Genomic DNA, 25,542 nt, shown 5'->3' on the forward strand with positions numbered 1-25,542 from the left:
CTCTCTCTCTCTCTCTCTCTCTCTCTGTCACCCTTCCTCTCTTCTCAGCATCTCCCTCCCTTCCTCCCTCTCTCAGCAACTCTCTCCTTCCCTCTCTCCCGCCCTCCTCTCTCAGCATCTCCTTCCCTCCCTCCCTCCCTGTCACATCTTTCTCCTTCCCTCCCTCCTCTCTCTTTCCCTCCCTCCTGTCAGCATCTCCCTCCCTCCCCCTCCCTCCCTCCCTCTCCCTCCTCTCAGCATCTCTCATCCTCCCTCTCTCTCCTCAGCATCTTTCTCTCTAGTTTCCTCCCCCCTCCCTCCCCCTCCTCTCTCATCATCTCTCTCTCACCCTCCCTCCATCCCTCTCTCTCCTCAGCATCTTTCTCTCTCCTTTCCTCCCTCCCTCCCTCCCTCCCTCTCTCTGTCTCTCTCTCAGCATCTCTCTCTCTCTCTCTCTCTCCCTAGCAGTTATCAGTTTTTTTTATGCCTGGTGTAAATCAATTATCTAGCATTAAAAAGCAAAGAGCTTTTTGCAAGGGAACTCTTACGGCGTAGTAGGTCAGGGAATTCCTTGGCAGTTTCCCCACACTCTTCCCAGCAGCTGCTGGAGAAATGAAGGGTGTGTTGGAACCTTTTGACTCCATTGTGCTCTACAGCAAATGATGTCAGCACCACCCATTCTCCTTTTATCTCCTGTTCCCGAAGTGGACATGAAGTAGGGATTGGCTTTTTGGTATCCCTGGAATGGGAGGGGGGCAGTCTCTGCTCGGCCTGGGATCTCCCCTTATTCTCCGCACGCTGCCTAGTTTGATACCTTTCTTGCCACAGTTGTTAAGGCAGGGGTGTCAAACTCAATTTCACTGAGGGCCGCATCAGCATTGCGGTTGCCCTGGGGGGGGCAGGTGGGTGTGGCCAGAGTGGGTGCAGCCTACTGGGTGGGCGTGGATGGAGTAGGTGTGGCGTACTGGGTGGGCGTGGCCAGCTCTACATCGTTCGCGTCAAGGGTGCCTGTGGGGGCCTGGGCAGGAGTGGGACAGATCTGAGGGTCTCTGGCAGAAGGGGGTGGGACCGGGGCAAGCGCCAAGGCATGGTCCACCGGGGCAAGTGCCAAGATGGCCACCACAAAATTGTACATTGGCTCCCGGCTGGCCTGGGCCAGGGCCAAGGCAGCGGGGGCCGTTTCCTCACTGTTTCCAGGATGTCTTCGCCGGCCACATGAAACCACTTTGGGGGTCGCATCCGGCCTCTGGGCCTTGTGTTTTGACATGTCTGCCCTATACCATTTCAGACAAAGGGCTGTCCAGTCCCTTCATAAAAACCTGCAGTGTTGGAGCATTCACCACTTCTGGAGGCAGGTTGTTCCACTGGTTAATTGTACTAACTGTCAGGAAATTCCTCCTTAGTTCTAGGTTGCTTCTCTCCTTGATTAGTTTCCATCCGTTGCTTGTTGTCCTGCCTTCAGGCGCCTTGGAGAATAGCTTGACTCCCTCTTCTTTGTGGCAGCCCCTGAGATATTGGAACACTGCTATCATGTCCTCCCTCGTTCTTCTCTTCATTAAACTAGACATACCCAATTCCAGCAACCGTTCCTTATATGTTTTAGCCTCCAATTCTGGATTTGTGTATCGATACAAAATCAGTCTTCCCTGTCCTCAGCGTAAAAGAAGACTTAAAGATAGAACTTCTTGTGGGTGTTCTTTTTCACAGACACTCATGTGTGTGTTTGAGTGTATGTGATGTCATGTTAGGAAGCTGCTGGCACTGAATTTGGTAATTGAGCTATTATATAACTCGCTGTCGTTTTAGCACGCCAGCCAATCCACTGACGTTGCTTTCATTACACACTTTAATGTTTGGAATTGTGCTGAGCTGATAAAACATTTACTGTCGTGAGGCAAGGTTGTATGTTTTGCAACATTGCCTTAATTGTACCTCTCCACCTCCTTTTCAGCCCTCTGTTTTCCAGCTTTATGCCAAAGGTGACCTGAGATGAAAATTGCCTTTTATTCCCCTGGCGTCTTTATTCCCCTTCAACCCCTGAGCTTATCGGTTGCTTTTAGAAATCGGTGCCAGCTACATGGCTATTTTATGATTAAAAATAAATAATGGACAATGGCTCTTCCTGTCCACTGTGATTTATCACTTAATAACAAGTGGATTACTCATTTCCTTTGGAAAGTGTCTTTGAAAGGTTTTGAGAGAAGTATTTTTCAAGTTTCTCTTATGTCCCTTTGATTTCTTATTCATGCCTAATATTGCAATGCCACGTTTTGTAGTTGACAGCTTTATATATTTGGGTTGCACTGAAGATGTATCAGCAAAAGAAATGGCTATAGGAACTCTGTGGACCATCTGGCTTAGCTTCCGAGAAGAGTTATATCAAGGGCCTTTTCAGCTGGTTGTAATCATTAATCCTGAAAATAAAAATAATATAGGAAGTTGCTTCCCTTGGTCTCAGGCATCGGATGGCCCTTTGCACGTTTTAGACCAGGGGGTCTGACTGAGGAATTCTGGCAGTTGAAGCCCACAAGTCATAAAAGGGCCAAGTTTGAAGACTCCTGTTTTCAAATCAAATCAAATCAATCTTTATTGTCAAAGTACAACATGTGTACAATGAGATTGGCTAAGACCATGGGTCTCCAAACTTGGCAACTTTGAGACTTATGGACTTCAACTCGCAGAATTCCCCAGCTAGCATAGCAGGCTTAGGAATTCTGGGTGTTGAACTCCACAAGTCTCAAAAGTTGCCAAGTTTGAAGACCTGTTTTAGACTGTATCTGCCCAGGTTTCTTGAATAGTTTGCTTCAAATGTCAGTTCTGAACCCATTGCAATTTTTTTTTAATTGGAATTTTTTATAAGTTTTACAATATACCTCCCCTCCTCCCCAAAACCCACCCTTCCCTCCCCCCCTCCTTTTCCCCCCCCCCGACTTCCCAGAGCCAATCACAGGGTTAACAATACAGAAAGCATACTCTATCTAACATTAGATCACTATTAGATTAACACATCTATAACATCCTTTAACTCTCTTCTAAACAAACATATTAAACACAATAATTATAACATCTTATTACTATATATAAACTACATTAACACTCTAGAGTTTACTCAAAAACCAAAACCCACTGCAATTTTGATTGGATCAGAGTTGTTGTTGTTAGTTGAGAAGTCATGTACGACCCATCGCAACCCCATGGACAACTTTCCTCCAGGCCTTCCTGTCCTCTACCATCTTCTAGAGTCCATTTAAGCTCATGCCTACTGCTTCAGTGACTCCATCCAGCCACCACCTCCTCTGCTGTCCCCTTCTTCTCTTGCCTTCCATCTTTCCCAGCATCAGGCTTTTCTCCATTGAGTCCTTCCTTCTCATTAGGTGGCCAAAGTACTTGAGTTTCAACTTCAGAATCTGGCCTCCTAAAGAGCAGTCAGGGTTGATCTCCTCTAGGACTGACCGGTTTGATCGCCTTGCAGTCCAGGGGACTCGCAGGAGTCTTCTCCAGCACCATAGTTCAAAGACCTCAATTCTTTGGCGCTCAGCCTTTCTTATGATCCAACTTTCACAGCCATACATTGCAACTGGGAAAACCATGGCCTTGACTATCCACACTTTTTAGTATGCTGTCTAGATTTGCCATAGCTTTCCTCCCCAGGAGCAAGCGTCTTTTAATTTCTTGGCTGCAGTCCCCATCTGCCGTGATCTTGGAGCCCAGGAAGATAAAATCTGTCACTACCTCCATTTCTTTCCCATCTATTTGCCAGGAATTGAGAGGGCCATGATCTTGGTTTTCTTAATGTTGAGTTTCAAGCCAACTTTTGCACTCTTGGATCAGAGTAATGTTCCCTATTTGGAAGGAACCGGAGTTAGGGCAATCAATTTTCCTTATCTTTTTATCAGGCATTTTCCAGCTTGTCTTGCTGTGAGTTAAAGTATTGGAAATTGAAAAGGAACCTTTGAATGACGCGGTGTCCCTGGACATTTGTGGTTGATGTAGAACACTTCTGGGCAGGATTTTGATGCAAAATGATCAAACAAGGCAATCGTTAGAGATGCATTCTCTTTGAAAATCAACGGGATTTCCTGTATTAATACATTGTATGTTAGGGCTTATGCTGTATTTTAAGTATCTTTTACACTTCAGATCGTTCCCAGCTTTTGGCAGCAATGGTCACAGAAGACTGTGGGCCACAAAGAAGAGGTTGACGGTCTTATTTTGCTAACACCTGGAAGGTGTGATGCGATTTTAAATTGGTCTTTGTGTGAGAGACGCAAGAGGACTTTTCAATGAATGAATCATCAGGCAAGTGGGTGTGGTGATGAAGCAGATTATTATTCCTGACTCTTTAAAATAGTTTGCAGTTCCATGGAATTTTTGTTTGATAGAGAGATGGTTGATTAGGTGACTCACAGCTGTCGGCTGGCAACTTCAGCAAATGGACGAATTGTCTTCCTCTAAGTCATCTCTGGCATTTTGATTAGGTCCCAAAACTTTCTCCTGTCTAAACCTGGGTGACTCCTTGTGGTTAGAAGTTATCAAGGATCTGCTTTGATTGTCTGGCAGTCAAATGTCACAATGCCAAGTCTTTAATCTCTACCTACATTGACACCAAACAACACCAGTTCAATTGGAGCAATAGTAAAAGCATTGGTCACACAACCGCCTGCCACACTCGTGAGCTCATCGAAGCTGGGCACTCCACAAGCAGTTCCATCAACAGACACATTGACCTACAGCCAGCCTACGAACTTCTCAGAGTCCAAATCAACCGCACAGCCAACCAGAGACGGCACCGACCCTCAACCAACCCACGTGAGCCCCCTCCCCCCATCAGCTCACCTTCCAATGACCCTGATCTGATGAAACCGACCCATCACAAGACCCATCTCAAGACTCCCACTGATGACTCACACCTGACCCATCACAAGACCCTCACTTGACAACCCACACCTGAAGCCCTTATAAAAGAAGCACACTCCAAACATCTCCTAAACGCTGCTGAAGATGGTACCTAGCTTGGTAACGAAACATTCAGGAACCAACTCACAAGCTCGGAGAACGGACCTTCACCCTCATCCTACACCTGAGCTACAGATAATAGTAGAATAGAGTAGAGTAGAATAGAATAGAATAGAATAGAATAGGAATAGAATAGAATAGAATAGAATAGAATAGAATCTGGAAGGGACCTTGGAGATCTTCTAGTCCAGCCCCCTGCTCAAGCAGGAGAACCTATACTGTCTCAGACAGGCGATTGTCTAGTCCAGTGGTTCTCAACCTTTTTAATGCCGCAACCCCCAACCGGCCGTAAGTCGAGGACTAAACCGGTCGTAAGTCGAGGACTAAACCAGTCGTAAGTCGAGGACTTTCCCTGCCCGGGAGCGCCGCACATGCGTGATTCCGCCCCCTGCGCCGGCCGAGACGTAGCTGGCAAGCGGCAGAGACGGAGCAGGCCGACCACCAGCTGGCCCAGCCCAAGGGAGGTAAGGCACCCGCCGGAAAAGGGGAAAAAAATGGCGGACAAAAAAAATGGCGACCCCCATGAAATGGTCGATCGACCCCAAATGGAGTCGCGACCCATAGGTTGAGAACCGCTGGTCTAGTCTCCTCTTAAAAATCTCCAGTGATGGAGCGCCCATGATTTCTGGGGGGTCAGCTGTTCCACTGGTTGATTGTCCTCACTGTCACGAAGTTTCTCCTTAATCCAGGTTGCTTCTCTCTTTGATCAGTTTCCAACCATTGTTTCTCGTCCTTCCCTCTGGTGCTCTGGTGAACAACCTGGCCCCCTCTGCCTTGTGGCAGCCCCTCAGATACTGGAACACCGCTATCATGTCTCCCCTATTATTTTCTTTAGACTGGCCAAACCCAAGTCCCGTAGCCATTCTTCACCACTATTGCAGATCTGCTTTGTCTTATCAGAAATTCCAAAGAATTGGCGCTTCTCATTGCTGTCTGGCTTTTGTAGGTTCTGACTTAACTTTGTATGGGAAGGCTAGGCTCAGTCCTCTTAGGAAATAAACACTGGTTCCGTTGAAATCTGCAACCACCTTTTCTCTGCCCTGCTTTTCTAAAGACATGTTCATTGGCAGCCAAGTCAAAGAAGCCAAAACACACAAATGCATTCAAGGAACATTGGGAACACATCCACCTTCTAGCAAATGAAGAATGGGGCAGAAACAAAATCCAGACAGAGCAAGAGTCTATATCCCACTTTTTTATTTTTTGAGTTCTCTAGATATGATGGAGGTTGGGTGGGCTGTGTGCCACATTCCTCTTTGCTAACTCCATGCCACGTCATGCCCAGCATAGTTTTCATGTGTCTCTTTCAACCATCTGACATTTGGAGCCTGAAGAACAAGTGAGGAAATAGTCTCTTTGATTCTTTTGCTGTTTGTTTTTCCCTTCGCTGCGTGGGATGCTTTATATTTCACCTCTTTGGAGGGGAATTGCAGTGGCTGGTGACGAACTGAGTGGTAGCCACCATAACAATGGTCTTCAGATATTGTAAGGAACCTTGCAATCCTTAACTAAGAGATCAGGTACCTTCTTGATGGGTTGGGCTGCAACTTACTAAATTCCTAAGGATTATATCCCCATCCAGTTGAACTTTTCAGGCCAACCTTGGGCAAAATTGGGATAGAGCTGCTTAACAACCTAAAGCAGAAGTGAAGAAGCTCTTTGGATGAGAAGCAAAACATGTTCAAGGAAACAAACAAGTCCAATTGGATTTTGAAAAGCACTTTTGGGACAATCATGACCTGGATGCTTGAGAATCTCCATAGACATTTAACCTAAAGCAGTGTTTCTCAACTTTAGCTACTTTTAAGAAGTGTGGACCTCAACTGAAGTTCAAGTCTGCACCTTAAAATAGCCAAAGTTGAGGAACACTGACCTAGAATGAGGGTATGAGTGAACCAAATTTCCAGAGCTTATTGCTTGTCCTTCCTGTTGAAGAGCCCTCTTGAGAGTACATTTTGCTTCATATCCCTCTCAACATTTGCATACCCTGTTTTTAAGTCACCAAACGGAAGTGATATCTTAAGTTTCCTTATGTACTGAGCTGATCAGGTGGCCCTTGAGGAGGATATCCCATAACTACAGAATTGTGTTGTTTCTCTGAACCCTTCTGATTGCTTCCTTTACTGGCCAATGTGTAGTGTACCATTAAGATATTTCCTTATTTGAAGACAGGGTGTCATGGCTGGGAAAAGCTAAGGAAGCAATGACTTGGTGCTTGTTGTTTATTTCTATGTTTGGGGGGTTGCCAATAACAGTGAACTCATTTTTCTGGCCTTATGCCAGGAGCAAGAACTGACCACAATATTGAGGTAGGCATCTGTTTAAAAAATATTATGAAGAGCGTGTGGCTGGCATATTTCAAACTATCTACAGCTAATTTTCAGGTAAGTTGAAATCCTGTGGCCCATTACATTGTCTTAAACAAGAAGATGTGTCCGTGGATGGCTTCATCCATCAAGGAGCTCTTAATGAGAAAGCTGCATATTTGGAGGTTATTAAAAATCAGAATTACTTGTACTTGTTCATCCTCACTCAGTAGTGTTTCAATTGTGTTGGAATACAATTCCCATTGCCTGCTTGCTATTAGGATATGAGGGGATAGAGGGGAGTGTTATAATCTAGTATAGCTGGGAAACAGAAGTTGGGGAAAGTAGAAATAGCAATAGCTTTTAGACTTATATACCACTTCATAGTGCTTTACAGCACCCTCTAAGCGGTTTACAGAGTCAGCATATGGCCCCCAACAATCTGGGTCCTCATTTTACCAACCTCAGAAGGATGGAAGGCTGAGTCAACCTTGAGCCGGTCAGGATCGAACTCCTGGCTGTGGGCAGAGTCAGCCTGCAGTACTGCATTCTAAAAACTGTGCCATTCTACATTCTAAAAACTGTATTAATAGTTATTGGATCCCAAGGCCTTCGTGCCTTAAAGAATTAACAATCCTTAGAATTCTTCCACTTTTTTTATTTTATTTATTCGTTGGCTGCCCATCTTTCTCATAATGATTGAATTTATTCCACTCTTAACAATAAATCATGGATAATATTTGACATAGAAGAGGGAGGACTGACTGCTCGCTGTTGCTTTGCTTGTTGTGTTTAGAAATTGGCTTTGCATGGGGGTACCCCTTTGATAGTTGTCCGCCAGCTGCCTCTCCAAAGTGTTTATAATGCCCGAACGTGATTTCTATCCATGCGAAATCTAAATCACCCAACTGGGCAACCTTTTCAACTCCCCGTCGATTTAACAGAAGCAGAAGCTCTCCCACACGTCTTCAAAGCCACAATGGAAGAAGGGAAGGGACCTCGTTGAGGTCACTCAGATAGGCTTGTTTTCATTGCGCTCAATTGGGACCTAAGTCTTGAGTTTAACAGCCAAGTGTTGCGCAACTATATATCATTTAGCAATAGCATTTAGGCTTATATACCGCCCCATAGTGCTTTATAGCCCTCTCTGGCAGTTTACAATGTAAGCCTTATTTGCATATTGCCCCCCCAACAACAACCCGGGTCCTCATTTTACTGACCTCGGAAAGATGGAAGTCTGGAGTCAATCTTGAGTCCCGCCAGTACTCAACTCCAGGCTGTGGGCAGAACTTGCCTACAACAGGGCTTTTCAACCAGTGGTACGGGTACCACCTGTGGTACATTGGCCCCTGGCAGGTGGTACGCGACAATCCTAGAAAAGTAGCGGGGGAGGGGAATGAGCTGAACCGGTGGCAGCACCGCACAAACCTGAGCGAGAGATGGCTGGAGCTGCAGGGCTGTCAGGGCTCAGCAGAAGCGCCAGGATCAGTACCGCTTTCCAGCTGATCGGCGCTTCTTCGGGGCTATCAGGGCTCAGTGGAAGCGCCAGGATCAGCGCCAGGCTCCAGCTGGAGCTCGGCGCTGATCCTGGTGCTTCTGCTGAGCCCTGAAGAAGCACCAATCAGCTGGAAAGCGGCACTGATCCTGGTGCTTCTGCTGAGCCCAGAAGAAGCGTTGATCAACTGGAATGTTGCAGCATCTCCAGGGTCTTGTGATTTACATTCAGATGCTTGGCAACTGATTCATATTTATGACGGTCACAGTGTCTCAGGGTCATGTGAAGTGACTAAAACCTGCTGCAACCACCCAGCAGACGGGGGGAATAAAAACCAAACACCCCCACCCCACCCCATCCTCGCTGCCAATCCTCAACAGAAATGCTCAGAACAATGAAAACCTCGGACAGGAGGAAGAGGGCTGCCGGGTGGGCAAGCAGGTGTCTTGCTTGGCTGTGGCTTAGGGGGTACTTATTTCAGTGCCATTGTAACTTCGAAGAGTCACTAAGCGAACTGTTGTAAGTTGAGGACTACCTGTACTTTATCACTTTTTTCCTTTTTTGGGGGGGGGGCATCAAGTTTTTGACACCTTGCTAGGTGACTGATGGTAGCAGTGTTCCAATATCTCAGGGGCTGCCACAAAGAAGAGGGAGTCAAGCTATTCTCCAAAGCACCTGAAGGCAGGACGAGAAGCAATTGGATGGAAACTAATCAAGGAGAGAAGCAACCTAGAACTAAGGAGAAACTTCCTGACAGTTAGAACAATTAACCAGTGGAACAACCTGCCTCCAGAAGCTGTGAATGCTCCAACACTGGAAGTTTTTAAGAAGAGACTGGACAGCCATTTGTCCGAAATGGTATAGGGTTTCCTGCCTGAGCGGGGGGTTGGACTAGATGACCTCCAAGGTCCCTTCCAACTTTATTATTATTATTATTATTATTATTATTATTATTATTATTATTATTATTATTATTATTATTATTATTATTATTATTATTATTATTATTATTATTATTATTATTATTATGGATCATTGCATAGTCAGCCAGATGTTCAGACTGGATTTGGCATTTTGTCTACCTATCGAGTCCTTACCAAGGACCTGGGATGATGATGATGATATTATTATTATTATTATTATTATTATTATTATTATTATTATTATTATTATTATTATTATTATTATTATTATTATTATTACCTAAAAGTGGTACAATGGGTGAAAAGGTTGAAAAGCCCTGGCCTACAACACTGCTCTTTAACCACCGGGCTACCAGGGCTGTATGTTTCCCATAGCCAAGGAAGAGCCAGGGGTGAGGGTGGGGTTAACCTGGTTTATCACTCATAATTTTGGGAAGGACCGTGCTAGGCCTGCTAGGCGTCAGATTGACAGTTAATGTCAGTTGCTTTGGAGCAGACCAGCCAGGTAGGATAAGGAGTTCAAAGGAAAATGCAATTACGTTTGCTGGATATCAGACAGGCTGACTAATAGGGCATTGCCTTCCTCCCAAAACATGGGAAACTGACAGGCCTTCCTCCCCTAGTAGAGAAAATTGACAGATGGCTGGCTCTTCGGGTGTTCAACATTTCCCACCTCCCGTGACCATCCAGGGCCGCTGTGTGTTTTCCACCTGCTTCTTGGGGTGGGTAGCCGAATTTGCATAAGGCTGTCCCAGCCCGTTGAGGCACGGTTGCTAGTAAACACGAGACTAGCCTGCGTCAGCTGTTCTGATCTTTGCCCCAGTTTCTCAATAGTTAGCAGGATGACCCAGCTCAGTTAGGATTTGGGAGAGGGAGGGAGAAGGGGGAGGCTCTTCCAGGTCTCAGCCTGATCCCCTAAATTGTCCCCTGTGGCATTTGTAGCTTCTGCAATTGACCTCCTCCGTGTCTTCCTTCCAGCTGTGAATTGGTAGTCTCCCTTCTTGCTTACTCCATATTCCCTCGCTCTGTTCAAGTTACTGTCCTTGAGGTTGGCTCTGAAGCTGCAAATGAATGCTTGCATGTGTGTGCATGTCTGCTCCAAAGGCCAGGGTGTGACTTTTAAACGGTGTTGCTTATGCCCAGGTGGATGGAGAAACCACCTTCCTTGCGCGGGTGATTTCCCCAGTATTTCGCTGTCCTTCCGTCTCGCCTCCTTGCTATGCAAAACCCCGATGCATCCTATTGTATGTAAGCGCCTACATTCCTCGTTGCAATTGGATGTCTTCCCACCCCCAAGTTTTAAAAGCGAGGTGCCAGATTCCCTCCCTTGAAGATTTCAAGCCAATAGAGTGGTTTTTTTGGCCGGCGACGAGGTAGCAAATTCCAGCTTACTATGTGGCCTGGAGAGGCTGTAACTTCTTCAGTGGGAGGATTGCGTTTTGAGTTTTTCGGTTTTTCACTCCCTGTTTTTCCAGAGAATTGGTGGGTTTTCATCAAAAGCAAGCAAAAAATAGCTCCTGGGATGTTTTCCCCATCTCTCCCCTGTGTGAGTCCTGGGGTTCATCTTCTCCCACACTTCAAAGATCCTTGTTCCTTGGGAACAACCTGGTCATTAGAACAACCCAGACCGGGGTGAGTGAAGTGAACAACCCGGAAACTTAAAAGCACTGTGCTGTGGGAATGCACTTAATGTAAAAACAATACATAAACATAGCCCCAGTGCAACATTTCACCAAGTGCGGATGTGTCATGTTTTAAGTGGGGCAGAAAGAGGGCCGTGCAGCTTCTAGGATTACTAACTACTTACTGTAAAGAGCGCCTCATTCTTCTGAATCCACTCCAAATTCTGAGCTCTTTTCTGGCCAAGAACTGACAAGTGATGAGGGCAGCTTTTGCTGCGTCACATTTTTTTTTTTTCTCCTGGCCTGCGAGTTGTTTGGGAAACATAGCCTGTCCCGGGACTTGGATTGTTCTTTTAGTGCTAAGAGTGAGGGCTCGCGGTCTTACATAACCTTGTTTTCTCTCTTTCCAGCTGCTTTCGCAAAGACTAAGCAAGACTTCTCATGTAACCTAGATAATGACTCGGTTCCTTTTTTTGTTTTGTTTTGTTTTTTCCCTTACCCCCACTTGATTGCCACTTAGCAAAAGGGTATTTTGGGCATATTGATGAACAGCTGCTTCTGGTTACCTCTGAGGCTTGAGAAGGGGTTGTGGGGGACTCTTCAAGCGCATAATGTGGGTGGCTTGGAAGCTTTGATTGAAATTGTGGGCCTTCGGAAAACATTGACCCTTCTTTTTGCCTCTCTGCCTCAAAGGGGGCTCCTACCGTAGTAGTTGTTTTCCAAGCAAAAGATTTAATCTCCTAGAACTAAGGAGAAACTTCCTGACAGTTAGAACAATTAACCAGTGGAACAACCTGCCTCCAGAAGCGGTCAATGCTCCAACACTGGAAGTTTTAAAAAAGAAACTGGACAGCCATTTGTCTGAAATGGGATAGGGTTTCCTGCCTGAGCAGGGGGTTGGACTAGATGACCTCCAAGGTCCCTTCCAACTTTATCATCATCATCATCATCACCACCATCATATTATTATTATTATTATTATTATTATTATTATTATTATTATTAATTTAAGTAAGGAAATGCTCACTTCTTGCTGTGAGTAGACCTGGAGATGTTTTCTCTTCCTCTTTGGGAATCTCCAGTGAAAGTGATTCACTTTGGAATAAGCCTTGAACTTGTTTGGGAAGTTTTAAGATTTCAACACTTTGAGTGCGTATGTTTCTGAAATTTTCTATCGTTTTTGGAGAGCAGCAATAATCTCCCCTCCAATTACCCAGCTATTCACAACACTCTCATAAGATTTTGAAGGGCCCAGAATTGCAGTCAAATGTTGTACTATTGCGATGACAATCAAGACATTTTGGGGCCTGATTGTTTCTCCTGTTGTATCTTGCACAGTAGATGAGTAGACAGCAATGCGGTCCTCTAGGGTGCATTAACAGAGGAACAATGTCAAGACAATGAGAAGTGATAGTAGTGCTTTACACTATGCTGGTGAAACCATACTTGGAATACTACATCCAGTTCTGGTCATCACAGTACAAAAAAAGATGCTCAGATTGTGGAAAGTGTGCAGAACAACAAAAACGATAATGGGTCTAAGAAGCTAAATTGTATGAAGAAGGGCTGAGGGAGCTAGGTATGTCTAGCCCAGGGGTAGGCAACCTTGGCTCTTTTATGACTCGTGGACTTCAACTCCCAGAATTCCTGAGCTAGCATAGCTCAGCTTGGAAACCTCTCCCTTTCCCCTCAGCATGGCTGGCTCAGGAATTCTGGGAGTTGAAGTCCACGAGTCATAAAAGAGCCAAGGTTGCCTACCCCTGGGCTAGCCTATTGAAGAGGAGGATTAGGGGGGATATGATAGCTGTCTTCCAGTATTTGATGGGCTGCTATAGAGAAGAGGGGATTGACTTATTCTCCAAAGCTCCAGAGAGCAGGGCAAGAGGGCAAGAAGTAGTGGGCGGAAGCTTGTCAAAGAGAGATACAATTAGAAGTAGAAATTTCTGCTAGAACAATTAATCAATGGAATAGCTTTGTCTCCCGGGGTTGTGGGTGTTCCATCACTGGAGGTTTTCAAAAATAGACTGGACAACCATTTGGCTGGGATAGCACAAGATTGCTGCCTTGAACTAGGGATTGGACAAGAAGATTTCCTGGTTCCCTTCCAGCCCTATGGTTCTATGAATATAATTCTGAATTTCTCTGTGTTTGGTCTAGGACCGCATACAGTATTTTAATAAACTAAACTCCTTTTGGAATGAGACCATCACAGATTTTGGAAGCTGTGATTGAGGCCATCCAACTCCCTGTATAATGTAGGAATCCAGATTAAAGCATCCCAGGCAGATGGATGTCTAGCTTTCCCATGAGCACATTCAATGGGGGGGGGGGGCTGACACCCCCCCCCTTTATCCTTCTGAGACATAGAATCAGAATTAAGCTGCTAAACCCTTGAGAAACTTCTAACCTTTAATCAGAACATGCCTGTCTGTAACTTCAGATCATTATTCCATGCCCTGATTTCTGGAAGATAGGGAACAAATGGATCTTTTGTGAGAAAGCCCCATCAAGGGCTCAGAAGGTATATGACAGACCCCCTCAATGTGATAGGAGGCTAAACTTGCCTCCCCTCAATCAATCTTTCCTCAAGGTGAATCTGATCCATGCACAGCAGAGTGCTTACTTCCCATCTTTTGTGTGTCACACAGCTTAAAATGCATTTCCCTTTTTAAGCAGCTGTGTTACACAGGTGACTCACATTCAACTTTTGATGGTGTTAACCTAGTTCACATTTAATCTCCTGAAGATATTTCTGAATCCGGGAAGTGTCAGCGCAATACATTTCTCCATAGATCCTTTTTCTAGGATAGTGTNCTTCTTCTTCTTCTTCTTCTTCTTCTTCTTCTTCTTCTTCTTCTTCTTCTTCTTCTTCTTCTTCTTCTTCTTCTTCTTCTTCTTCTTCTTCTTCTTCTTCTTATTATTATTATTATTATTATTATTATTATTATTATTATTATTATTATTATTATTATTATTATTATTATTATTATTATTATTATTATTATTATTAATTTAAGTAAGGAAATGCTCACTTCTTGCTGTGAGTAGACCTGGAGATGTTTTCTCTTCCTCTTTGGGAATCTCCAGTGAAAGTGATTCACTTTGGAATAAGCCTTGAACTTGTTTGGGAAGTTTTAAGATTTCAACACTTTGAGTGCGTATGTTTCTGAAATTTTCTATCGTTTTTGGAGAGCAGCAATAATCTCCCCTCCAATTACCCAGCTATTCACAACACTCTCATAAGATTTTGAAGGGCCCAGAATTGCAGTCAAATGTTGTACTATTGCTTTGACAATCAAGACATTTTGGGGCCTGATTGTTTCTCCTGTTGTATCTTGCACAGTAGATGAGTAGACAGCAATGCGGTCCTCTAGGGTGCATTAACAGAGGAACAATGTCAAGACAATGAGAAGTGATAGTAGTGCTTTACACTATGCTGGTGAAACCATGCTTGGAATACTACATCCAGTTCTGGTCATCACAGTACAAAAAAAGATGCTCAGATTGTGGAAAGTGTGCAGAACAACAAAAACGATAATGGGTCTAAGAAGCTAAATTGTATGAAGAAGGGCTGAGGGAGCTAGGTATGTCTAGCCCAGGGGTAGGCAACCTTGGCTCTTTTATGACTCGTGGACTTCAACTCCCAGAATTCCTGAGCCAGCATGGCTCAGCATGGAAACCTCTCCCTTTTCCCTCAGCATGGCTGGCTCAGGAATTCTGGGAGTTGAAGTCCACCAGTCATAAAAGAGCCAAGGTTGCCTACCCCTGGGTTAGCCTATTGAAGAGGAGGATTAGGGGGGATATGATAGATGTCTTCCAGTACTTGATGGGCTGTTATAGAGAAGAGGGGATTGACTTATTCTCCAAAGCTCCAGAGAGCAGGGCAAGAGGGCAAGAAGTAGTGGGCGGAAGCTTGTCAAAGAGAGATACAACTAGAAGTAGAAATTTCTGCTAGAACAATTAATCAATGGAATAGCTTTGTCTCCCGGGGTTGTGGGTGTTCCATCACTGGAGGTTTTCAAAAATAGACTGGACAACCATTTGGCTGGGATAGCAGAAGATTGCTGCCTTGAACTAGGGATTGGACAAGAAGATTTCCTGGGTCCCTTCCAGCCCTATGATTCTATGAATATAATTCTGAATTTCTCTGTGTTTGGTCTAGGACCACATACAGTATTTTAATAAACTAAACTCCTTTTGGAATGAGACCATCACAGATTTTGGAAGCTGTGATTGAGGCCATCCAACTCCCTGTATAATGTAGGAATCCAGATTAAAGCATCCCAGGCAGATGGATGTCTAGCTTTCCCATGAGCACATTTAATGGGGGGGGGGGGGGCTGACACCCCCCCTTTATCCTTCTGAGACGTAGAATCAGAATTAAGCTGCTAAACCCTTGAGAAACTTCTAACCTTTAATCAGAACATGCCTGTCTGTAACTTCAGATCATTATTCCATGCCCTGATTTCTGGGAAGATAGGGAACAAATGGATCTTTCTGTGTGAGAAAGCCCCATCAAGGGCTCAGAAGGTATATGACAGACCCCCTCAATGTGCTAGGAAGCTAAACTTGCCTCCCCTCAATCAATCTTTCCTCAAGGTGAATCTGATCCATGCACAACAGAAGTGCTTACTTCCCATCTTTTGTGTGTCACACAGCTTAAAATGCATTTCCCTTTTTAAGCAGCTGTGTTACACAGGTGACTCACATTCAACTTTTGATGGTGTTAACCTAGTTCACATTTAATCTCCTGAAGATATTTCTGAATCCGGGAAGTGTCAGCGCAATACATTTCTCCATAGATCCTTTTTCTAGGATAGTGTCTATGTCCTTCTCGGTTGCCATACGACAGTGGTGGCGAACCTATGGCACGGGTGCCAGAGGCGGCACTCAGAGCCCTCTCTGTGGGCACACGCGCCATCGCCCCAGTCCTAGGCCTTCAGCTGGGTTTTATAAAACCTTTTCGCTTTAGGCCTCCGCCGCCGTGTACAAAAAAAAAAAGGTTCAATCAATCAGTCAATTTCAACTTCTCGCAGGGAAAAAAAAGATATTGCAAAGTTGGAATTGATTGATTGAACTTTTTAGTCCCACCCAGTCTGCCGTTACCACTGCAGCCACGCCCACCCAATGGGCCACGCCCACCCAATGGGCCACACCCACCCGGCACTTGACGATGCATAAGTGGGTTGTGAGTTTTGGGTTGCAGTTTGGGCACTCGGTCTCTAAAAGGTTCGCCATCACTGCCATATGATCTTGGAGAGAGATGGAGCTGCTTTCAATCATCAGAGTGAGGTCTATGGCAATTCGCCACGGCCAACTTGCCACAGCTACCTCACCGTGAGGCAACTCTCTGCGGTCAACTCGCCGCAGCGAGTTGGTGAGTTGTGGTGGGTTGGCCATGGCAAACTGGCTGCAGCCGGTTGTCCCATTCCAATCGGAGTGAAGGTAGCATTGGCTTTCTGGCATGTTTTGAAGCAACTTCAGAGGTAGGACCAAAACAGGGCACATCCTCATTTTCCATGTATCTCAAAAAGTTAGGCTTTTTTTAATAAATGCATGAGCTTGTGTACTTGTCTAGGCTTTCATGATTGCTTAAGATACCAACCTATCTCTATTAGGAAGTTTCTGCCTCAAGGGTCACTGATTGATCCCACTTGTGTGTGAGAGACAGTTGGAGCTAGTTCTTCACAAGTAGGATTAATCAAGTGGGTCTTGTCAGATCTTCCTATACTGACCATTGCGTTTAAGTCAACTTAACACAGGCTAGAGATGAGTGTGAATGGCTTTCCTCATTTCTTAAATAATGTAATCAGTTTGATTGAATCAGTTTGGTTTGCAAGGGACCAACTGAGGCTTTCATACTGAGGCTTTTTGAACCTTTTATCAGAGGGTTTTAAGAGACAGGCAAATGTGGAAGGCAGTAGGAATGAAATTAAACTTCCTTTTGTGGTACTGGGGTGGGGTGGTCCTATGTGTAAATGAGGTGGGGACCGATGGTCCCTTTTACGACTTGTTGACTTCAACTCCCAGAATTCCCGAACCAGCCATGTTGACTCAGGAATTCTGGGAGTTGAAGTCCACAAGTCATCAAGGGATCATCGTTCCCCACCTCTGGTGTAAATGGATCTGAAAAATGTGTGCCCCTTTTCTTCTACGTAACAATCTTGCAATCTTTTCAATAGGGTATTTAGATTTCATTGTTCAACACCCATCCCCCCACCCCCCCAATATCTTTACATTTCCCTCCCCCCAAAAAAAAACTGATTGGCTTGGACTATTAGTCTGTCAGCCATTCAAAAAGCAGCCAGCCTGGATTTAATCAGGGTTAGTTTTGATCAAATCCCATCTTTTTCCTCCTTCATGTCTCTGTTTTATCATGAAGTGATATGGCTGCTCACATTTCTATGATACTGTTGGCATTTCAGTTGATTTCCCCCCCCCCCTAAAGCCTTCCATGGAAATTTGGATCTTCTACTAGAAGACAAACAACACTTGATTTGCTTATTACGGCAACTTCCTTAGAGCAGGACAGGCTGGAAGTAGGAAGTCTCAACTCTTGCTAGGCCCCGAGGAATTCTGTGAGCTAAAGAATTTGCGTATATTGAGTAGCTGTGTTTGTCCTGAAATGTCGGTTGTGCAACCAAATACCTTTGTCTTTGCCTGGTTTTGAAAGAGGGGCGTTGTGTATTGATTAATTGATTGTTAGTCTTCTGTCCTGTTTTTCCTTCAGCATTGCATACATAGCAGTCCATTTTAAATTCCAGGTATCCTTTTCGGTAAACTGATCCGAGAGAGACTAATTGCCCTTAGTAAGCCTTGACCCTGAGGATGGTTCTGAACCTGAGTCTCCCAGATGTTAATTACTACTTTAACAGAATAACAGAGTTGGAAGGGACCTTGGAGATCTTCTAGTCCAACCCCCTGCTCAGGCAGGAAACCCTATACCATTTCAGACAAATAGTTGTCCAGTCTCTTCTTGAAAACCTCCAGTAATGGAGCACCCACAATTTCTGGAGGCAACTTGTTCCACTGATTAATTGTTCTAACTGTCAAGAAATTTCTCCTTAGTTCTAGGTTGCTTCTCTCCTTGATTAGTTTTCATTCGTTGCCTCTTGTCTTTACTTTAACCACTAGACTACGGTGGTTTTCTCATTGAGGGAATGCAAACATTTGGGGGCATTTCACAGGCTCTGCTCAGAAATGTCTGATTCTGATGGGGAACCTTGTGCAACAACAACAACAACAACAACAAATTTGGAAGGGACCATGGAGGTCTTCTAGTCCAACCCCCTGCTCAGGCAGGAAACCCTATACCAGTGGTTCTCAACCTGTGGGTCGGGACCCCATTTGGGGTCGATCGACCATTTCACGGGGGTCGCCAAGCAAGGCTGTCCGCCATTTTTTTGTCCGCCGTTTTTTTTGTCCGCCATTTTTTCCCCCTATTCCAGCGGGTGCCTTACCTCCCTTGGGCTGGGCCAGCTGGTGGTCGGCCTGCTCCGTCTCTGCCGCTTGCCGCTACGCCTCGGCTGGCACAGAGGGCGGAACCATGCATGCGCGGCGCTCCTGGGCAGGGAAAGCCCTCGACTTACGACCGGTTGGGTAGCCCTCGACTTACGACCGGTTTAGTCCTCGACTTACGACCAGTTGGGTAGTCCTCGACTTACGGCTGGTGTAGTCCTCGACTTACGACCAGTTGGGGTCGCGGCATTAAAAAGGTTGAGAACCACTGCCCTATACCATTTCAGACAAATGGCTGTCCGGTCTCTTCTTTAAAAACTTCCAGTGTTGGAGCATTCACAACTTCTGGAGGCAATGCTTAATTTGGAACTATAGTACACAAACCAAGTTTTGTTTAGCAGCTCTGTCATTTTTTCCCCCATCCTTTGCAGAGATTGCCTCTTGCAAAGCTGAGTTCAGTTCCTCCACCAGGTCTCATGTAGGTCTAACCCAAAGGAAAACCAAGACATTCGCTCGGTCTTGCCCAAACATCTGTCTCGATGACTTGTGACTTTTCAAGATTTAATTGATTTGTTTTCAGGGGAGTTGGCTTTTTATAGAAGTCAACCTGTAGGCCTCTCTGCTGATCATGTCTGAATACTCATGTTTGAATAGGTTTCAGATTGAGAATGTGTGTCTTCTAATACAGGATTTAAGTCATGGATTTTGATGTTTCTTTAATGTGCTGGTATTGGATGTCATTTTATCTAATCTATTCTAAGAGTGTACAGTGAAAGCATAGCTTCGTGGACCTCACTCTCTGTCCAATTTTCATGTTTTGGACAACCCAAAACAAAAATGTGAATGTACAGTGCCCAAATCATAGAACAGTGCAATATAAAAGACTATACAGATGTCCACAACCTGGTGTCCACAGATTTTTAAGACTGTAGTTTCCATAAGGTTAACGCATTTAAGGCCAAGTTGGTTGTAGCATCCATGTTGAGATGCTACAGTTAGATGTTGAGTTAGAACTGGGCAGATGCAGATTGAGGTCCACCTTCTTCCCTTTGGAGCAGTTGCACTTTTTCTGTGCTCACCCATCTTTTCTGCGGGAAAACAGGAAGAGGGAGGACTGTATGCTAACATAAGTAGCTACGGAAGAAATGTGGAAATCAATAGGAACCATATTAAGTGGATGCCTGACTCACTGTTCCCATGCCTTTGAGTGCAAAGATGGATTTGACATATTTGATTAAGCTGAAGATTTTTTTTTCCCTGTAAAAAAAATTCCCGGACTCCTGTAAATAAATAGTGTGATGAGAATGGCGCAGGTGTTATGGAAAGCAGTGTTTAGTTTTGTGACACTCATATGCCACGTACCTCTTACTTATATGTTCCGCTAGCAATTCTCTGCCACTGTTCTCAGCTTGTAAAGAGCCTCTTGACTTTGTTCAATAGGAAGCTCAGTGGCGTGTTAACCATGGATGAGTCATTAATTCTCTGTATCTTGTGGCTGGCTTGATTCCATGATATCTTTTTTATTTGCCCGTTTGCCAATTATTATCCCAAATGCATTTGCTATTTGGTAGGTTTGAGTGGCCAGTCAGACGTCATGGAGAAAGGTGGTGGAGGAGAAAAGATTTATTTCTGTAGGTAGATAATGCCACTTTCTGGTTGTTGGTATATTGATAGGAAGTGTTTCCTTCCTTAAAACACTGGGCTTGTTGGCTGGAAACCCAGCAGCCCAGGTTCAAGACCCGAGCGCCACAGAATGGGGCGAGCTCCCGTTCCTTGCTCCTGCCAATCTAGCAGTTTGAAAGCATGCAAATGCGAGTAGATAAATAGGTATCCCTTTGGTGGGAAGATAACAGTACTCCATGATTTTATGCTGGCCTCATGACTACTGAAATGTCTTTGGACTCTGTTGGCTCTATGGCAGGGATAGGCAACCTTGGCTCTTTTATGACTCGTGGACTTCAACTCCCAGAATTCCTGAGCCAATATGGCTCAGCATGGAAACCTCTCCCTTTCCCCTCAGCATGGCTGGCTCAGGAATTCTGGGAGTTGAAGTCCACGAGTCACAAAAGAGCCAAGGTTGCCTACCCCTGGCCTAGATGATAGGAAACTTGGCTCTTTTATGACTCGTGGACTTCAACTCCCAGAATTCCTGAGCCAGCGTGGCTCATCATGGAAACTCCCTTTCCCCTCAGCATGGCTGGCTCAGGAATTCTGGGAGTTGAAGTCCACGAGTCACAAAAGAGCCAAGGTTGCCTACCCCTGGCCTAGATGTTAGGAAACTTGGCTCTTTTATGACTTGTGGACTTCAACTCCCAGAATTGGCTCTTTTATGACTTGTGGACTTCAACTCCCAGAATTCCTGAGCCAGCGTGGCTCAGCTTGGAAACTCTCTCTTTCCCCTCAGCATGGCTGGCTCAGGAATTCTGGGAGTTGAAGTCCATGAGTCATAAAAGAGCCAAGGTTGCCTATCCCTACTCTAAGGCCTTGAAAGGGAGATGAGCGCTGTCTTCTATAATCATCAACAACTAGCGCAGTGTTTCTCAACCTTGACAATTTTAAGGCATGTGGACTTCAACTCCCAGAATTCCACAGCCAGCAATGCTGGCTGTGGAATTCTGGGAGTTGAAGTCCACATGCCTTAAAATTGTCAAGGTTGAGAAACACTGAACTAGCAGAATAAAATTTGCAGAAACTCCTTTACCTTCCTTTTTCTAATGTAACCGGGAGGTTTCACTGACAGTTTATTTGGCTCTTTGCTGGTTAACCATACTGGCGAGAGTCCTGCCTATTAGCTTTTGATAATTAGGTGGTCGTGCTAAACGGGAATGTTAACAGGGAGAAGGTGTTTTGCTTCCATTGTGTTCATCTACACCAGCTATCTCCAACCTGATGCTTCCAGAGGCGAGCTGGGTGTGGAAGTATCCTGGGATTTGCCAAAACCCTAATCCGTGCTTGTTTGGGTTCAATGAATCTTCCTCAACCTGGTGTCCTGTTTGGACAGCAAATCCCAACAACCCCCCCCCAGGTTGGATTTTGGCAAGCAGAAATAAATGTTGATGCTGTTGGTTATAAGCCAGTACAGTATTGCAACATCTGAGCAAATGGATTGTCTTAGGAACTTTGCCCTAGGCAAAGTTGTCTTTGCAGTACAATATATATATATATAATAAAAAAATTGAGATGCTTCCAGACCTTCTTCCAAGATTTACTCGTTTCCTTTTCTTTCCTTCCTACCTCACTGGCTTCTGTGGTTCACTTCATAGCAAAAAGATGGTTCATATGGAGTTTGCCTTCCGATGAACTACAAACTTGACTAAGACCGCTTTCATGCCTAAGGCAGGACTAGAACTCACCGTCAACTGGTGTTTGGCCTAAAGCAGTGTTAGGCAATCTTTTGCTCTTTTATGACTGGTGGACTTCAACTCCCAGAATTCCTGAGCCAGCATGGCTCAGCTTGGAAACCTCTCCCTTTCCCCTCAGCGTGGCTGGCTCAGGAATTCTGGGAGTTGAAGTCCACGAGTCATAAAAGAGCCAAGGTTGCCTACCCCTGGGCTAAAGTAACCCAGCTAGCTTTCATGCATAAAGTGGAACTAGAACTCACAGCCTCCTGGTTTCTAACCTGGTGCCTTAACTATCAGATCAGATTGGCTCTACAGTAATTGGAATTTATAATTGAATTTATAATTGAAACCAATTTTTTTTTAAAAAAGCTCGCAACATAATTCTGGGCCCAAGCCTGCTCATAATTTGAGGATTCCCTTTATAAAGGAACAATCAATATAAAAGTGTGTGTAAGAACTAAAATCCTTCTACTTCTAGTCCAAGGAGTGGATCTAAACAAATCAGTCAGTGAATTAATAGCACGAAACCCTGGGGGAATTGCAGGAAGCGTCAGAAGAGATGCTTCTGTCCTAGGTAAATGAGACCAAAAAATGTCAGAAGGACTGTTGTATCTGCTCATTCTTCCTCTGCCGAAATTATCCAGGCTTGGGTGAACACCTTAGATCCAGATCAGCTATTGTTGTGCCTGATCTGCATTGAGAAGCTTGGCAAACGCTCTGCCTAATCCCTTTTTTTTTTTTTTTTNCCCTCCCCCTCCCCTTCCTTCCTTCCTTCCTTCCTTCCTTCCTTCCTTCCTTCCTTCCTTCCTTCCTTCTTTGACATGATTTGCAGAAATTCAATACGAAGAAATGCAGACTTTCTCCTAGTCTACATACGAATTTATTATTGTACTTATTTGCTAGATTTAAATCCTCTCTTCCTTTCCGTCTCAAGATGCCTTCTGTATTATGACATTTGCCTTATGGAACAGTTTCCCTGCCTTGAGATAGGGTTGCTTTCCAGACAGTTGTGAAGAGATGCTGGGGATGTTAACAGAGCGTAATGTGGGTATGGACTAGAGCAGGGGTGTCAAACTGCCGGCCTGCGGGCTGGCTATGTCATGCCGAAACCGTGCCCACCCCATTGCCAGCAATGGAAAAAAAGTCACAATAGGTCGTGACACATCACGTGACGTTGTGAGTTTGACACCCCTGAACTAGAGGCTTTCCTCTATAGGGTTTCCTTGTGATTCTTTTCATTGATTTGTGTATTACGGTTTTTTTGTTCTTATATAAATTTGCTGAATAAGGTGATAAAACATTGCATTCTAATTTTTACTTGTTAACAACTGTCTGGGGAAATGTCACCATGGGTAGTCTTTGACTTAAAACAATAATAATAATAATAACAACAACAATAATAATAAAAAGTTGGAAGGGACTTTGGAGGTCATCTAGTCCAACCCCCTGCTCAGGCAGGAAACCCTATACCTTTTCAGATAAATAGTTGTCCAGTCTCTTCTTAAAAACTTCCAGTGTTGGAGCATTCACCGCTTCTGGAGGCAGGTTGTTCCACTGGTTAATTGTTCTAACTATCAGGAAATTTCTCCTTAGTTCTAGGTTGCTTCTCTCTTTGGTCAATTTCCATCATGTTGCTTCTTGTCCTGCCTTCAGGTGCTTTGGAGAATAGCTTGACTCCCTCTTCTTTGTGGCAGCATTTACTGGCCTTTGCAAGTTACAACAGCACTGAAAAAAGTGTCTTATGAACAGTCCTTGCACAGCATCCCCATGGTCACGTGATCCAAATTTGGGCAACTGGCAACTGGCATGTGCATACAACAGTTGCAGCCTCCTGGGGTCCTGTGACCACCATTTGCAACCTTTCAGTCAGCTTTCCACAAATAAAAAAATAATAAAATGGGAAAAGGTGGATTTGCTTAACAACCACGTGGTTCACTTAACTGCAGTAATTCGCTTAACAAACACGGCAAAAAAAGGTCGCAAAATCGGACCGACTCATTTAATCCATCCCACTTAACAATGGAAATTCTAATCCTACTTTTGGTTGTAAGTCAAGAACTGCCTGTGCTGTTGTTGCTGATGTTGAGATCCTGTCGTATTCCTGAGGACCAGAAACTTAAGAAATAGAACTGGAATTAAATGGATGGACAGGGAAGATCCCTGAGGTGCTGCTGAAAACAACCTCCCAGCGTCCAGTTCTCTTCCTTGCTGGGGGCCACCATCAATTTCTCTTGCCACCTATTGGAGAAAGGTCTCTCTTGGCTGGGATAATATAATACAGGCGGTCCTCAACTTACAACAACAATTGAGGCAAAAAAATCTGTTGCTAAGTGACATGGTTGTTAAGTGAATTTTTCCCCATTTTACGACCTTGCCACAGTTGTTAAGTGAACCACTGCAGTTGTTAAGTTAGTAACACGGGGGTTCACTGAATCTGGCTTCCCCATTGACTTTGCTTGTCAGAAGGCTGCGGAAGGGGATCACCTGCCCCCGGGAAACGGCAACCGTCATAAATATGAGCCGGCTGCCAATCATCCAAATTTTGATCACGTGACCACGGGGACGCTGCAATGGTCGTGTGAAAAACTGTCATAAGTCACTTTTTTTCCGTGCCGTTGTAACTTTAAATGGTCACTAAACGAAGTTGAGGACTGCTTGTATGCATACACGCAATGTGCACCGATTATTATGGTAGGAGGAAGGAAGAAAAAGGAGAGGAGATCAGCGCTCCAGATGTTTGTAACGTTTAAATCGGCGCTTAGATTGGATTTCTCAGAGAAATATTATTCGCGATATGGCTTGGCTCCCCCTACATAACGTTGGTGGATTAATCCATCTTTTAGATGGGAAGGAAGGGCCATTTCTATAGGGCAGGGGTAGGCAACCTTGGCTCTTTTATGACTCGTGGACTTCAACTCCCAGAATTCCTGAGCCAGCCACGCTGAGGGGAAAGAGAGAGGTTTCCAAGCTGAGCTATGTGGGCTCAGGAATTCTGGGAGTTGAAGTCCACGAGTCATAAAAGAGCCAAGGTTGCCTACTCCTGGTATAGGGCCTGTGCCGTTTCCCCCCCCCCTCCCCGGTTATTCAGATTTTCTGCCTTCTGTGGAATGGGGGAACCTGAAAAGACTGTGTGTGTGTATGTGTGTGTGTACACGTTTGCAGTCTCTGGCTTCCACCTGCTCGCGCCTGAGATTCAATTTCAGAGGCGGCACCCAAGTTCTATAAATTAAAGCATCCATAACACGCTGGGGGTTTTCCCAGCTGGTGAACCAGTCAGCCAGTGATTAATTTTACAAGTTGCAAATTGGCCTAGGTAGCTGAGAAGGGAAGCCTGCACAGGGCAGGTGAGATCATCCAGTAATCTCCTTTAATGCCTGGTAAGTGCCTTTCCCTTTATAGGTT

Source organism: Protobothrops mucrosquamatus, unplaced genomic scaffold (assembly GCF_001527695.2).
Source record: "Protobothrops mucrosquamatus isolate PMUCROS unplaced genomic scaffold, P.Mucros_1.0 scaffold2505, whole genome shotgun sequence".
NCBI classification, from domain to species: Eukaryota; Metazoa; Chordata; class Lepidosauria; order Squamata; family Viperidae; genus Protobothrops; species Protobothrops mucrosquamatus.